This window comes from Pseudophryne corroboree, chromosome 9 (assembly GCF_028390025.1).
Source record: "Pseudophryne corroboree isolate aPseCor3 chromosome 9, aPseCor3.hap2, whole genome shotgun sequence".
Lineage (NCBI taxonomy): Eukaryota > Metazoa > Chordata > Amphibia > Anura > Myobatrachidae > Pseudophryne > Pseudophryne corroboree.
Window position 1 is genome coordinate 141,505,761 of NC_086452.1, and position 15,804 is coordinate 141,521,564.

General features: G+C 42.3%; 1 long non-coding RNA gene across 1 annotated transcript; it reads left to right on the plus strand.

Annotated features, from left to right (window-relative positions):
- Positions 1 to 2,006: 2,006 nt before the first annotated feature.
- On the plus strand, positions 2,007 to 11,277 carry LOC134956819 (uncharacterized). Its single transcript, XR_010186203.1, has 3 exons — positions 2,007 to 2,067; positions 8,202 to 8,307; positions 11,189 to 11,277. It is a non-coding gene; the product is annotated as an uncharacterized LOC134956819 (long non-coding RNA).
- The last annotated feature ends 4,527 nt before the right edge of the window (positions 11,278 to 15,804 follow it).

Below are 15,804 nucleotides of genomic sequence, written 5' to 3' on the forward strand. Positions count from 1 at the left end.
AGCAGCTAAGCCTGTGCAACTACAGAAGCACTCAGGCTCCACGACATGACCCAATATGCGATGATGGCACCGATGTATCAGCAACTGTATGCCAACGGATGTAAATGATGCAACAGCAGTGAGTGGGCATCCCTATGTTCAGGTTAGCTTCTGCCCATATTATCATATAATCAAAATTGCATACGTCAAAAGATAGTCACAGCAATAGCAAGAACAACCACATTTGAATTAGGCCTTGATGGGGTGATTCAGTAAGGATCGCTTATGCGATGCTTGCTGCATCTCACTGATGGTTGCAGTCTGGCAACGAGCAGGACCCGTACTGAACAGGTACTGCAATAGCGCAGGAATGCGAACGCCTCTGCCTGATTGATAGGCAGAGACTTTTCTGGGTGGGGGCAGCCAGCATTGCTGAAAATGGGGGCGCATCACCCCCGTTTTCCGGGAGTGGCGAAGTCAAGAACTGTCATAAACGCAGTTTCCTTGGCCTAGTAAGGCTATCCTGCAATGGCAAACCTAAGTAAGCTCAGGCTTACTCAGCATGCCGTCGTCTATGAGCAAGGGTGTAGCGAGGGTGGCTCTGGTGGAGCGCAAGCTACGGGTGCCAAAAAAGTTAGAGGGCACGTTGCCGTCTTCCACCCCTCCTTCCCGTGGTCCACTGTACTGGCAGCATCAGAGCAGAAGGAGGAGAAGCAGAGGGGGTGCACACTGACTCGGAGACTAGGTAGCGAACAGGGCAGGCCAGAGGCTACAGTAGGTGACACTGACAGCCGGCACATGTCGGAGCTCTTCCCACTGTCACACACACACCAGTGTTATTGTTAGGGGCCAATTAACCTACCATTATTTTTGTATTATGGGAGGAAACCGGAGTACCTGGAGGAAACCCACAAAAGCACAGGAAGAATATACAAACTCCACACAGGGCTATGGTGAGAATCGAACCCATGACCTCAGTGCTTTGAGACAGTAATGCTAACCATTACACCATCCGTGCTGCCCTGCCCCTATACTATTGTTGCAAGCCTTCGGCATGCACTGACCGTATTTTAAACATGGTGGGCACCCAAAGGAATCTTTCACCCTGAGCTCCATAAGGTCTAGAACCGACCCTGCCACCAATTTAAGATTTTTACATTTTGTTTATTTTCATATGTCACATGCACCCACATGTTGACTGGGCCCCCAATTCAGTACAGGGAAGGGGGGCGCCAATAAATACCCTTGCTCCGGGGCACCATAGTGCCTAGCTACACCTCTGCCTATGAGCATCATGACCGATGGGTACAATGTTCATCACAGATGCAATGTGATGGAAAATGCTTGGAGGAGGTGGTATGCGCCTCCTCTTGCATTTGCATTTCTAAAGATTGCAATCACAAAGCTGCTGCAAACAGCTTTGTAATTGCACTCCTTAGTGAATTACCTAGAGCGCATATATGCACAGATGTAATTATTCTACAGCACTGCACAAGAACAAACAATAAGTAAAAACTGCACAACAAAGTGATTTATCTGCAATTCAATTTTAAGCACATCTTTAGTAAACGTAATTTTAATTTAGCATGAAATATTGTTTGTTCTTTTAGAAATGTAAACATTTGTGACAGAAGAGAGGACTATTGGACATCCAGAATGTCACATGCATGGACATATGTAGTTTTCCTAATACTGAACCTGTAATTAATATTGAATGGCAAGACCCAAGATTCATTAAACTAATTTTTCCCAGAGGTGTTAAGTTGTTATGTTCCTTTGCATAGTGGTTCTAACATTTACTCTAATTATCCATTATCTTGATGGCACCCATACAGTAGGCTAAACATCTTTTGAAGTACAGTAATACACATTAAAATAAGAAATTTGTCCATACTGTACCTGTCATCCTTATGTTCCATAATGTGATGGTGGACATGGTTGTTGCTTCTGTTTGTTCATATAGCTTAAAAATTGGCCGGCACTAGCACTGTCTTTTTCTGTTTCATAGACCAGAACAGCAGGACAAAAAAAAACTGTGAAGAGGGGAGAAGGTGACAGTGACGGGGTGTAGAAGATGAGGCGTAGAAGGTATGGTACAAGTAGGCACAGGGTTGTGGGAGCAAATGTGAGAAAAAAGAAGGGAAAGAGGTAAAATATGGGGAAAATTAAGGGAATGCACATGAAGATGGGTACAGATACGCACAGATGGGGAGGGAGACTGGAACACTTAGACAGGTACACATGAAATCTGGAGACAGAGAGACTAATGGGCCCTACACACTGGGTGATGTTACCGATTTTATCGACCAATGATAAAATTGATGGCCGATTTTGCCACCAAAGATTTTTGCCTACACACTGGAAATCTCCATACAGAGAATTTTAAGATTTTTGCCTACACACTGGAAATCTCCATACATATAGATGTATGTACTCTCATATCGGTCAAATTGACCATCGATATATTGGTCAATTTGGATGATATGAGAGTACATACATTTATATCGTCCAAATTGACTTGCATGTATAAATGAGGATAGATCAATGATGAATGATCGCTGGGCCGCGCATTGTTTATCGTTGATGCATACACACTGACTGATATAAATGATGTATCGTTCATTTTTTAACTATATTGTTCATATAAATCATCGTTATTAGCAAGTGTATAGGGCCCTTAATATAAAGATTATGGCAGACACAGAGAGAATGAGACAAACATTGGGAGTGGAGGAGAGATGTACTCAGGAGGGGGCAAGAGAGGAGAGGAGACCCTATTTTACATTAGAGATGAGCAGGTTCGGTTCTCAGAGAACCGAACCCTACTGGACTTTGCCTTCCGAGCTCGGATCTGAGTCAGGCTCGGGTTTTCCCACCTGACTCGGAAACCCGAACGCGGCAAAACGTCATCATCCCGCTGTCAGATTCTCGCAGGATTTGGATTCCATATAAGGAGCCGCGCGTCGCTGCCATTGTCACTCCAGTCTCAGAGAGTGTAGTGAGAGGACGTGTCTCCGTCCTCCAGTGTCTGTGTGGGGGCGGGAAAGTGGGGCGGCAAGTCTTGTGCTGTGTTGTGCTGCTCAGTCCAGTGTAGTCATAGTGTATTGTGGTGCATCAGTCCAGGCAGTCACAGTGTTGGTGTCCTCTCCTGCCAGTGTAGCTGTATAAAGTGGTGTTGACTGTGTTGTGCTGCATCAGACCAGTGGTAGTGTCCTGTCTCATCAGTCATTCCAGTGATGATTTACGCTGCTGCTATATGTCCACTGCTGCCGTATAATAATAATAACAATAACAACAACCACAAGTCTCTTACAGTAGTGTTGTGTTGTTCTGTATTAGACCAGTGGTAGTGTCCTGTCTCATCAGTCATTCCAGTGACGAGATACGCTGCTGCTATATGTCCACTGCTAGAGTATAATAATTATAACAACAACCACAAGTCTCTTACAGTATTGTTGTGTTATTCTGCATTAGACCAGTGGTAGTGTCCTGTCTCATCAGTCATTCCAGTCATTGCTGTGCCGCATATTGTCTCATATTACTCCCCCAAAAAATGGAGAACAAAAATTTTGAGGATAAAATAGGGAAAGATGAAGAAGAACCACTTCCTCCTAGTGCTGAAGCTGCTGCCACTAGCCATGATATAGACGATAAAATGCCATCAACGTCGTCTGCCAAGGCCGATGCCCAATGTGATAGTAAAGGGCATGTAAAATCCAAAAAGCCAAAGTTCAGTAAAAAGAACCAAAAAAAGAAATTTAAATCGTCTGAGGAGAAACGTAAACTTGCCAATATGCCATTTACGACACGGAGTGGCAAGGAACGGCTGAGGCCCTGGCATATGTTCATGATTAGTGGTTCAGCTTCACATGACGATGAAAGCCCTTATAACTGAGGCCTTGACACTTATGTTGGTGTTAGACGTGCGTCCGGTATCTGCCATTAGTGCAGTGGGATATAGACAATTGATGGAGGTATTGTGTCCCCGGTAACAAATTCCATCTAGATTCCACTTCACTAGGCAGACGATAGCGAGATTTTGCCATTTAATTCCAGTGATTTGGACGTACAATTACAGTGATTTTGCCAATTAATTTCAGTGATTTATAATTATTAATTACCGTGATCTTGCCAATTAATTCCAGTGATTTATAATTATTAATTACAGTGATCTTGCCATTTAATTACAGTGATTTGGACGTATAATTACAGTGATTTTGCCAATAAATTTCAGTGATTTATAATTATTAATTACAGTGATCTTGCCAATTAATTCCAGTGATTTGGACGTATAATTCCAGTTGGAATTGTTAGTGTCGCTTGGCTTAGTCATACAGCTACCTCATTGCACCTCTCCGACATCTTTGCATGAGGTGCTGTTTGGGGCCTAGGTTTTGAAAAGTGCCATCCTATGTCACACTGCCGTATGAGTCCAGGGGTACTGCTGTATTAGTCCTGGGGTACTGTCGTATAAGTCCACCAATTGCAGATTTTTTTTAAAGTGACTTGAGCGCGCTGGAGATGCTGTCAGTAGTCCGAACAATTGCGGCCCACTCTCGACATTCAGCCACTGCGTGACACTACTAGAGGGGACAGGTGGTTGTGTTGCTTAGTTTTGACCTACAGCAACCTCAGTGCACTTTTTTTTTTCTTTGAATCATGTGCTGTTAGGGGCCTTTTTTTTATATCTGCCCTCCTGTATGCCACTGCAGTGCCACGCCTAGATGGGCCAATTTTTTGTTTCGCTTGGCTTAGTCATGCAACTACCTCATTGCAATTATTTTTCTTCTTTGCATGATGTGCTGTTTGGGGCCTTTTTTATATCTGCCCTCCTGTCTGACACTGCAGTGCCACTCCTAGATGGGCCAGGTGTTTGTGTTGTCCACTTGTGTCGCTTAGTTTAGTCATCCAGCAACCTCGGTGCAAACTTTTGGCCTAAAAACAATATTGTGAGGTGTGAGGTGTTCAGAATAGACTGGAAATGAGTGGAAATGATTGTTATTGAGGTTAATAATAGCGTAGAAGCAAAATTACCCCCAAATTCTGTGATTTTAGCTGTTTTTATGTTTTTTCAAAAATCATCCAGATCCAAAACCAAAACACAAAAGGGTGGTTTTGGCAAAACCAAGCCAAAACCAAAACACGAAAGTGGAATTAGAACCAAAACCAATACACAAAACACAAAAAGTGCCCGCCGCACATCTCTAATTATAAGTATGTTTCATCATGATCCCTTATTTACATTCTCTGTGTAGGATAGACCACAGGTAACTTTGTATATTACAAATTATGTATTACAGTTTACCAAGTGACATACAGTAGTTTGTAGGATTTACCTGCCTGTGTATAATTTAATAGTAAAAGGTTTTCTCTCCATGAGAAAATTTTCAGAGTCATACACATTAAAATAATTTTCGAATCAAATCTTCCTTCAGATCTAGTTCTTTATTTATGAACACATTCTTGGTTACTTTCTATGGGGTTTTATGGTTTTTAAAACTGCCATCCCATTTGTCACTGCAGTGCCACACTGTTTCCTAGATGTGCCATGTTTGAAGTTGAACTGCCACTTGTTTGAGCCACCAATGCTTTCACTTAGCTTAGTTAGCCAGCTAACTCGGTGTAACCTTTAGGCCTAAACTGGTTGAAAACAATATTATCAGCTGTGATGAGGTAAAAATTGACTGGAAATAACTGGAGATAAATGTCATTCAGGTTAATACTAATATAGGAACAAAAAAAAGGCACAAATTATGTCCAAACAAATACACAAAGTTGATACAGATCCAAAATTGGCACACATCTCTAATACTGTAAATAGAGAGATAGATAAATTCTCTCTCTCTCTCTCTCTCTATATATATATATATATATATATATATATATAGGTGGTCTTCAGTTTGCCGGCGGCCGGGCTCCTGACGACCAGCATACCGGCGCCGTAATTCCGACCGACGGAAGACCGACAGCTTTTCTCCCTCTTGGGTGTCCACGACCCCCCTGGAGGGAGAATATATAGCGTGGCACGTGCAGTGCGCCACCGTGCCCGGCGTGGTGAGCACATCGTAACTCACCTTGACAAAGGGGCGTGCGAGCCCTGAAACGTTGGGAATCGTTTTGATGTGAAATACACGTTTTTGCCACAGAAAAATCATCTGAGTGCCGCTGCTGTTTCAATAGCAGTATATATATATATATATATATATATATATATGTAATATATAAAAAAAGAAATACCCCATATCTCGTGCTCATTGATCTATTCGCAGTAACCCATAGAGTAACCTCTGTTAGTAGGAACCAATAAAATAAATATACATAAAACAATTATAAAGAGCGGTAATACATTATGGAATTTGACTATATCCTATTTTCAGCAATCCACATTTGAACGACCATCCATATAATGGATTTTATTGGAAAATAAGGAGTTCTTTATTCAGTATGTATATAGGTATTCTTATAGTGGAATATCCCTCTGTTCAAGAAGTCTACCTGTCCAGAGCTAAGAAGCATGCAGGGAAAATTGCATGGGAACAGTTACATCCTGGCCACGACTTGCTCAAATTGTTACCATCAGGCAGGCGATATAGGGCGTTAACTGTAAAGTTAGCTAGAAGTTTAAAAAAATTCTTCCCGCAAGCAATCCACTTGTTGAACAACTTCCAGGAGGCTCTAACTAAATCTCCTTTTAATGTAATATTGCACTGTATTGCTGCTGGATGGTAGACACTCCCATTTTATGGTATTGCGGTCTTTCGTGTTAGAAATTGTAACTTACAGTATTACTGTGTTTTACTGCATAGTGTACTTTGGGGGTGATTCCGAGTTGTTCGCTCGCTAGCTGCTTTTAGCAGCATTGCACATGCTAAGCCGCCGCCCTCTGGGAGTGTATCTAAGCATAGCAGAATTGCGAACGAAAGATTAGCAGCATTGCGAATAGAAATTTCTTAGCAGTTTCTGAGTAGCTCCAGACTTACTCAGCCATTGCGACCAGCTCAGTCCTTTTTGTTCCTGGTTTGACGTCACAAACACACCCAGCGTTTGCCCAACCACTCCCCCGTTTCTCCAGCCACTCCTGCATTTTGAAACTTGAACGCCTGCGTTATTCAGCACACTCCCATAAAACGGCCAGTTTCCGCCCAGAAACACCCACTTCCTGTCAATCACACTACGATCAGCACAGCGATGAAAAAGCTTTGTATTACCTAACTGTTGTGTAAAATAACTAAGCGCATGCGCTCTGCGAACCTTGCGCATGCGCAGTAAGCGACTAATCGCAGTATAGCGAAAATCGTCAACGAGCGAACAACTCGGAATGACCCCCTTTATGTATCTTCATATGTGTTTACCCCTTCTATTTGAGTACCTGGCTGATGCTCTGGAAACTGAAAACAAATTCCTAGTATACATCTGTATACCTAGTATTCCTAGTATATATGTGTATTCCTAGTATATATGTGTATATTCCTAGTTATTCCTAGTATATATGTGTATATCAATAAAATTGATTCTGATTCTGATTTTAATATTAATCCAGAAGGTAATCCTGAAAGGGATACCCTCCCACCAAAAAGAACACCCCAAAAACAGAACCAACTGGCTAATCAGTAAGAGATACCAAATATTTATTTTCAATTAAAAACAATTTAGTATGTTTTAAAATAGTAGTTTTACATACATCAATGAAATTGAATAAGTCATAACCAATACAGGAGAGTATGTTATGGAAACCTCCCTCCACCTTGCTAGTGTGTGAGTTTAGAGAAGGATCCTACAGTAACTGAATTGGACAACAATCTTTTGGCTGTTAAAACCCTACACATTTTTTTCATGAGGAATTCTTCAGGGTAGGCATTTTAAATGGTATGGAGTGTACATTGGATATTATGCTTAATTAATATGAATTTATATTAATATTATTTAATATTATTATTAAATATAAATATGATCACATTAACATTGTTGAAAGCGGTTTGCTTCTGTTCATTCTTTGTGGAACGATTGTGTCCAGATAGTGAATCCAGTGGCTCTCCAATTTACACAATAATAATCCACCATCTCCACCCCTTGGAGGTGGTGGAATCCAGTAAATCAAATGACAAAGGAGTTTGGAAACCTGATGTCCAAGTGTCAAGAAGTGTTGGGGTACTGGGAGTGTGGTAAATCAAGTGTCCAAGGCTTGCCTAATGGATGTTCTGCGATTTACCATTTTTTCACAGAAATTTTCAACCATATGAGAATGGATGACATCACTTCTGGGGCCCAGGGAGAGCTGATGAAACCCAGCATAGTGTGTAGGAGGTGCCATGGACTGGGATTTTGTGGGTAAGCTATAAATATCTTGTCACTTGTATGGTTGTTTATCCTGATGAAGGGGTTAACACCCTGAAACATTGAATAAATCACTTCTGCTGTTTGCACCACCATAAGCTAGTCTCAGATTGCCACTGCCTTTGTACATTGTATTGGGGTGTCATCCCCTGTTTGAAGGCACCTGGTCAAGTTTACAGCTTTAATTGTCTACATACCGGATCTTCTGCCATAATATATATATAAATAAATATATATATATATATATATATATATATACTGTATTTATATCCATTTAGCAGGATCAGCACTTCAACCAATGTTGCAACAGACCTGGTGCCCTCACATTACTTCAGGAAAATATTTATACTCAAAAGGTGCGGCGCTCACGGTACAATGAATCATGCTGTAGTCAGGCAGTATTTCAACATTTCAATGTTTTACATTGTCTTCAGGAATTACAACTAAAAACAAAACATCAAGGCATTATATACTTTGTAGTGTCGGCGTCTCCCGGAAACGGGACCACTCACCCGTCCAGCCTCTGCATTTAGATGACATATCCTTATTGATTGGCCTAAAGCCAGCGCATGTACAGTATTAACGTCCCTCAAGTGAATACTCATCACCTAGATTACAATATAAATTGTTAAAATCATCAGTACAGTTTAGATACATTCATCAATCATATACATTAATAAATGTCGGTGTTATAGAAATGCTCATATTCGCTCCAAATTTGATCCACCATGAACTAATGCATGAATTAAAACATTTACTCATTAATTGGATGAATCTATGACTAAATAGGCGCAAGTGACATCAACAATTCATCATAATTTGTCCAGGGCAGAACAACAGGCACTCAATAATTTGGGTAAGTATAAGGGTATTACCATCCGCTCTACAGATAAAGGCGAGGTATTGTTGAGCAAGATATGCACCCATATAAAGATGAAATCTATTCACAATTATCAGACCTTGAGATGTATCACAAGTTACCCTCTAATTCAGTTTTTCAATACCAAAGGGAGCTGGAACAAATTATTTGCCACAATGTGCAGTCAAAATTGATTGATCAATGCATTAACCCAGAAATTCCCTATAACACCGACATTGTACATCATTCTCGTGAATCATCAACCTGGTCATCCAATCATATTGGCCTGCCAATCCCTATATCATCCAATCTCTCAGTTCCTGTATTTTTTAATCCAACCATTTGTAACTGGATATTAGACTTCATACCTCAAAGGTCTATACACTTGTATCCCGCATGACCAGAGTCTGGAAGCATGTACTCATTTTTCACACCAATACGCACTGTATTGGAATTGGATAAAGCACTATTTATAAAATTGCTGAACCTGATCCTTAGACCAAACTACTTCCTTTTTGAGCGCAATATTATTTGCAGAAGTCTGGGTGTGCGATGGGGTCCTCAGTTGCCCCATCGTATGCCAATGTATTTATGTTTCATCAGGAGGAACAATTGCCTTTCCAAGACAGTCGTTTTTCTACAGATGTGGGAATTTATACACAATATATAGATGACCTCTTTATGACATGGCATGGGGGTCCTGACCTCTTTGAGGAATTGATGCTACAAGTCAACAGTTCCACATCACCTGCTAAATTCACCTATAAGTGGAGTAATTCCTGCATTGATTTTCTGGACGTTTCAATTCATCTATGTGACAGAAGAAATAATACCACTGTTTTCCAGAAACCTACGGACAGGAACACCCTTTTACCTGCAAGCAGCCAACATCTCTCATCCTTAAAAATACTGTAGCTTGACATATACTCAGATGCTAAGGGTAGCCAGGATTACCAGTAATAAACATGAATTATCATCTCAACTGGACTGTATGATTAACAAATTCTGGGTACAGTATGTGGATATCAATACAACACTCTAAAATTGATTAACTATAAAGTGATGCAACTTAAATGTGACGATTTGCTTAAAGCCAAAATCAATAATCAGGAAAATACCCAAGACAAAATTTACATGGGTCACCACGTTTGACACCTCAAGCACACTCATTTCATGTGCCAGCAGGGGTCTATGGCCAATCATTTTCAAGTGATAAAGATCTACCTAGTTTACAAAAATTGAGACCTATAACTTGTTACAGACAAAAATGGAATTTACGTGACCTGTTGGTGCATTCAGACGTTACAGATTACAATTTATACAATGTGTCTATGAAAAAGCCAGAATGTTCAAATGTCCATCATGCACAACATGAAGCCATCTTATTACAGGAAATACCAATAATCACCCACATTTGAACAAGTTATACACAATTCGTCATGTACTCACATGCAGAACTAAATTTATAGTATACATCAACATTTGCCCTTGTGGCTTATACTATGTAGGGATGACATCATGGGCTTTTTAAGAACTGATGGCCCTGCATAGATCAGCTATAAAAGCAGATTTAGAAGGCAAACCAATGGAAAGCTCATATTAGAGAAAAAGGACACCAAATGTCAGTATTCCATTACAAAATCATAGATCACGTGCCCATTATTGTCAGAGGTGGTGACCATCTGAAAAAAAGATGCTCTCAAGGAGGCAATCTGGATTCATAGGGGGAGTCTGTTTTTTCCTATCTAATAGACAGGGAAAAACAGACACCCAACCGACTTTTCAAACATTTGAATCTCCCCCATAGACCAGGACAGGTTTAATGAACAAATTATGAGGAACACTTTGATGTAAACTGCTTGTTTGGTGTTGCTTTGTTGAATGTATTATTTTTGATGTCTGTATCTGTTGTACCCATATGTATTTATGATAATATCATGCACATTACTACTTTTCTTTACTTTTACATGTGTGTTTACACATTGTGTTCCTTTTTATTTCAACTACCTGTTACAGAATCTGGCATCGGGGGAGCATTCAGTGTTGGCAAGGCAACCACCAGGGAATAAAGGATGGTGATGTCATTACAGTGCGCTGCTGTTCCTACTAGAGATGAGCGGGTTCGGTTTCTTTGAATCCGAACCCGCACGAACTTCACTTTTTTTTTCACGGGTCCGAGCGACTCGGATCTTCCCGCCTTGCTCGGTTAACCCGAGCGCGCCCGAACGTCATCATGACGCTGTCGGATTCTCGCGAGACTCGGATTCTATATAAGGAGCCGCGCGTCGCCGCCATTTTCACACGTGCATTGAGATTGATAGGGAGAGGACGTGGCTGGCGTCCTCTCCATTTAGATTAGATTTAGAAGAGAGAGAGAGAGATTGCTGTGATACTGTAGATTAGAAGAGAGTGCAGAGTGCAGACAGAGTTTAGTGACTGACGACCACAGTGACCAGTGACCACCAGAGACAGTGCAGTTGTTTGTTTTATTTAATATATCCGTTCTCTGCCTGAAAAAAACGATACACAGTCACACAGTGACTCAGTCTGTGTGCACTGCTCAGCCCAGTGTGCTGCACATCAATGTATTGTATATAAAGCTTATAATTGTGGGGGAGACTGGGGAGCACTGCAGGTTGTTATAGCAGGAGCCAGGAGTACATGATAAATAATATTGTATTAAAATTAAACAGTGCACACTTTTGCTGCAGGAGTGCCACTGCCAGTGTGACTAGTGGTGACCAGTGCCTGACCACCAGTATATTAGTAGTATTGTATACTATCTCTTTATCAACCAGTCTATATTAGCAGCAGACACAGTACAGTGCGGTAGTTCACGGCTGTGGCTACCTCTGTGTCGGCACTCGGCAGGCAGTCCGTCCATCCATAATTGTATTATATACCACCTAACCGTGGTTTTTTTTTTCTTTCTTTATACCGTCGTCATAGTCATACTAGTTGTTACGAGTATACTACTATCTCTTTATCAACCAGTGTACAGTGCGGTAGTTCACGGCTGTGGCTACCTCTGTGTCGGAACTCGGCAGGCAGTCCGTCCATCCATAATTGTATTATAATATATACCACCTAACCGTGGTTTTTTTTTCGTTCTTTATACCGTCGTCATACTAGTTGTTACGAGTATACTACTATCTCTTTATCAACCAGTGTACAGTGCGGTAGTTCACGGCTGTGGCTACCTCTGTGTCGGAACTCGGCAGGCAGTCCGTCCATCCATAATTGTATTATAATATATACCACCTAACCGTGGTTTTTTTTCCGTTCTTTATACCGTCGTCATACTAGTTGTTACGAGTATACTACTATCTCTTTATCAACCAGTGTACAGTGCGGTAGTTCACGGCTGTGGCTACCTCTGTGTCGGCACTCGGCAGGCAGTCCGTCCAACCATAATTGTATTATATACCACCTAACCGTGGTTTTTTTTTCATTCTTTATACCGTCGTCATACTAGTTGTTACGAGTATACTACTATCTCTTTATCAACCAGTGTACAGTGCGGTAGTTCACGGCTGTGGCTACCTCTGTGTCGGCACTCGGCAGGCAGTCCGTCCAACCATAATTGTATTATATACCACCTAACCGTGGTTTTTTTTTCATTCTTTATACCGTCGTCATACTAGTTGTTACGAGTATACTACTATCTCTTTATCAACCAGTGTACAGTGCGGTAGTTCACGGCTGTGGCTACCTCTGTGTCGGCACTCGGCAGCCCGTCCATAATTGTATATACCAGTGACCTAACCGTGGTTTTTTTTTCTTTCTTTATACATACATACTAGTTACGAGTATACTATCTCTTTATCAACCAGTCTATATATTAGCAGCAGACACAGTACAGTGCGGTAGTTCACGGCTGTGGCTACCTCTGTGTCGGCACTCGGCAGCCCGTCCATAATTGTATATACCACCTAACCGTGGTTTTTTTTTCTTTCTTTATACATACATACTAGTTACGAGTATACTATCTCTTTATCAACCAGTCTATATATTAGCAGCAGACACAGTACAGTGCGGTAGTTCACGGCTGTGGCTACCTCTGTGTCGGCACTCCGCAGCCCGTCCATAATTGTATATACCAGTGACCTAACCGTGGTTTTTTTTTCTTTCTTTGTACATACATACTAGTTACGAGTATACTATCTCTTTATCAACCAGTCTATATATTAGCAGCAGACACAGTACAGTGCGGTAGTTCACGGCTGTGGCTACCTCTGTGTCGGCACTCGGCAGCCCGTCCATAATTGTATATACCAGTGACCTAACCGTGTTTTTTTTTTTCTTTCTTTATACATACATACTAGTTACGAGTATACTATCTCTTTATCAACCAGTCTATATATTAGCAGCAGACACAGTACAGTGCGGTAGTTCACGGCTGTGGCTACCTCTGTGTCGGCACTCGGCAGCCCGTCCATAATTGTATATACCAGTGACCTAACCGTGGTTTTTTTTTCTTTCTTTATACATACATACTAGTTACGAGTATACTATCTCTTTATCAACCAGTCTATATATTAGCAGCAGACACAGTACAGTGCGGTAGTTCACGGCTGTGGCTACCTCTGTGTCGGCACTCGGCAGCCCGTCCATAATTGTATACTAGTATCCAATCCATCCATCTGCATTGTTTACCTGAGGTGCCTTTTAGTTGTGCCTATTAAAATATGGAGAACAAAAATGTTGAGGTTCCAAAATTAGGGAAAGATCAAGATCCACTTCCACCTCGTGCTGAAGCTGCTGCCACTAGTCATGGCCGAGACGATGAAATGCCAGCAACGTCGTCTGCCAAGGCCGATGCCCAATGGCATAGTACAGAGCATGTCAAAACCAAAACACCAAATATCAGTAAAAAAAGGACTCCAAAACCTAAAATAAAATTGTCGGAGGAGAAGCGTAAACTTGCCAATATGCCATTTACCACACGGAGTGGCAAGGAACGGCTGAGGCCCTGGCCTATGTTCATGGCTAGTGGTTCAGCTTCACATGAGGATGGAAGCACTCAGCCTCTCGCTAGAAAACTGAAAAGACTCAAGCTGGCAAAAGCACCGCAAAGAACTGTGCGTTCTTTGAAATCCCAAATCCACAAGGAGAGTCCAATTGTGTCGGTTGCGATGCCTGACCTTCCCAACACTGGACGTGAAGAGCATGCGCCTTCCACCATTTGCACGCCCCCTGCAAGTGCTGGAAGGAGCACCCGCAGTCCAGTTCCTGATAGTCAGATTGAAGATGTCAGTGTTGAAGTACACCAGGATGAGGAGGATATGGGTGTTGCTGGCGCTGGGGAGGAAATTGACCAGGAGGATTCTGATGGTGAGGTGGTTTGTTTAAGTCAGGCACCCGGGGAGACACCTGTTGTCCGTGGGAGGAATATGGCCGTTGACATGCCAGGTGAAAATACCAAAAAAATCAGCTCTTCGGTGTGGAGGTATTTCACCAGAAATGCGGACAACAGGTGTCAAGCCGTGTGTTCCCTTTGTCAAGCTGTAATAAGTAGGGGTAAGGACGTTAACCACCTCGGAACATCCTCCCTTATACGTCACCTGCAGCGCATTCATAATAAGTCAGTGACAAGTTCAAAAACTTTGGGTGACAGCGGAAGCAGTCCACTGACCAGTAAATCCCTTCCTCTTGTAACCAAGCTCACGCAAACCACCCCACCAACTCCCTCAGTGTCAATTTCCTCCTTCCCCAGGAATGCCAATAGTCCTGCAGGCCATGTCACTGGCAAGTCTGACGAGTCCTCTCCTGCCTGGGATTCCTCCGATGCATCCTTGCGTGTAACGCCTACTGCTGCTGGCGCTGCTGTTGTTGCCGCTGGGAGTCGATGGTCATCCCAGAGGGGAAGTCGTAAGCCCACTTGTACTACTTCCAGTAAGCAATTGACTGTTCAACAGTCCTTTGCGAGGAAGATAAAATATCACAGCAGTCATCCTACTGCAAAGCGGATAACTGAGTCCTTGACAACTATGTTGGTGTTAGACGTGCGTCCGGTATCCGCCGTTAGTTCACAGGGAACTAGACAATTTATTGAGGCAGTGTGCCCCCGTTACCAAATACCATCTAGGTTCCACTTCTCTAGGCAGGCGATACCGAGAATGTACACGGACGTCAGAAAAAGACTCACCAGTCTCCTAAAAAATGCAGTTGTACCCAATGTCCACTTAACCACGGACATGTGGACAAGTGGAGCAGGGCAGGGTCAGGACTATATGACTGTGACAGCCCACTGGGTAGATGTATGGACTCCCGCCGCAAGAACAGCAGCGGCGGCACCAGTAGCAGCATCTCGCAAACGCCAACTCTTTCCTAGGCAGGCTACGCTTTGTATCACCGCTTTCCAGAATACGCACACAGCTGAAAACCTCTTACGGCAACTGAGGAAGATCATCGCGGAATGGCTTACCCCAATTGGACTCTCCTGTGGATTTGTGGCATCGGACAACGCCAGCAATATTGTGTGTGCATTAAATATGGGCAAATTCCAGCACGTCCCATGTTTTGCACATACCTTGAATTTGGTGGTGCAGAATTTTTTAAAAAACGACAGGGGCGTGCAAGAGATGCTGTCGGTGGCCAGAAAAATTGCGGGACACTTTCGGCGTACAGGC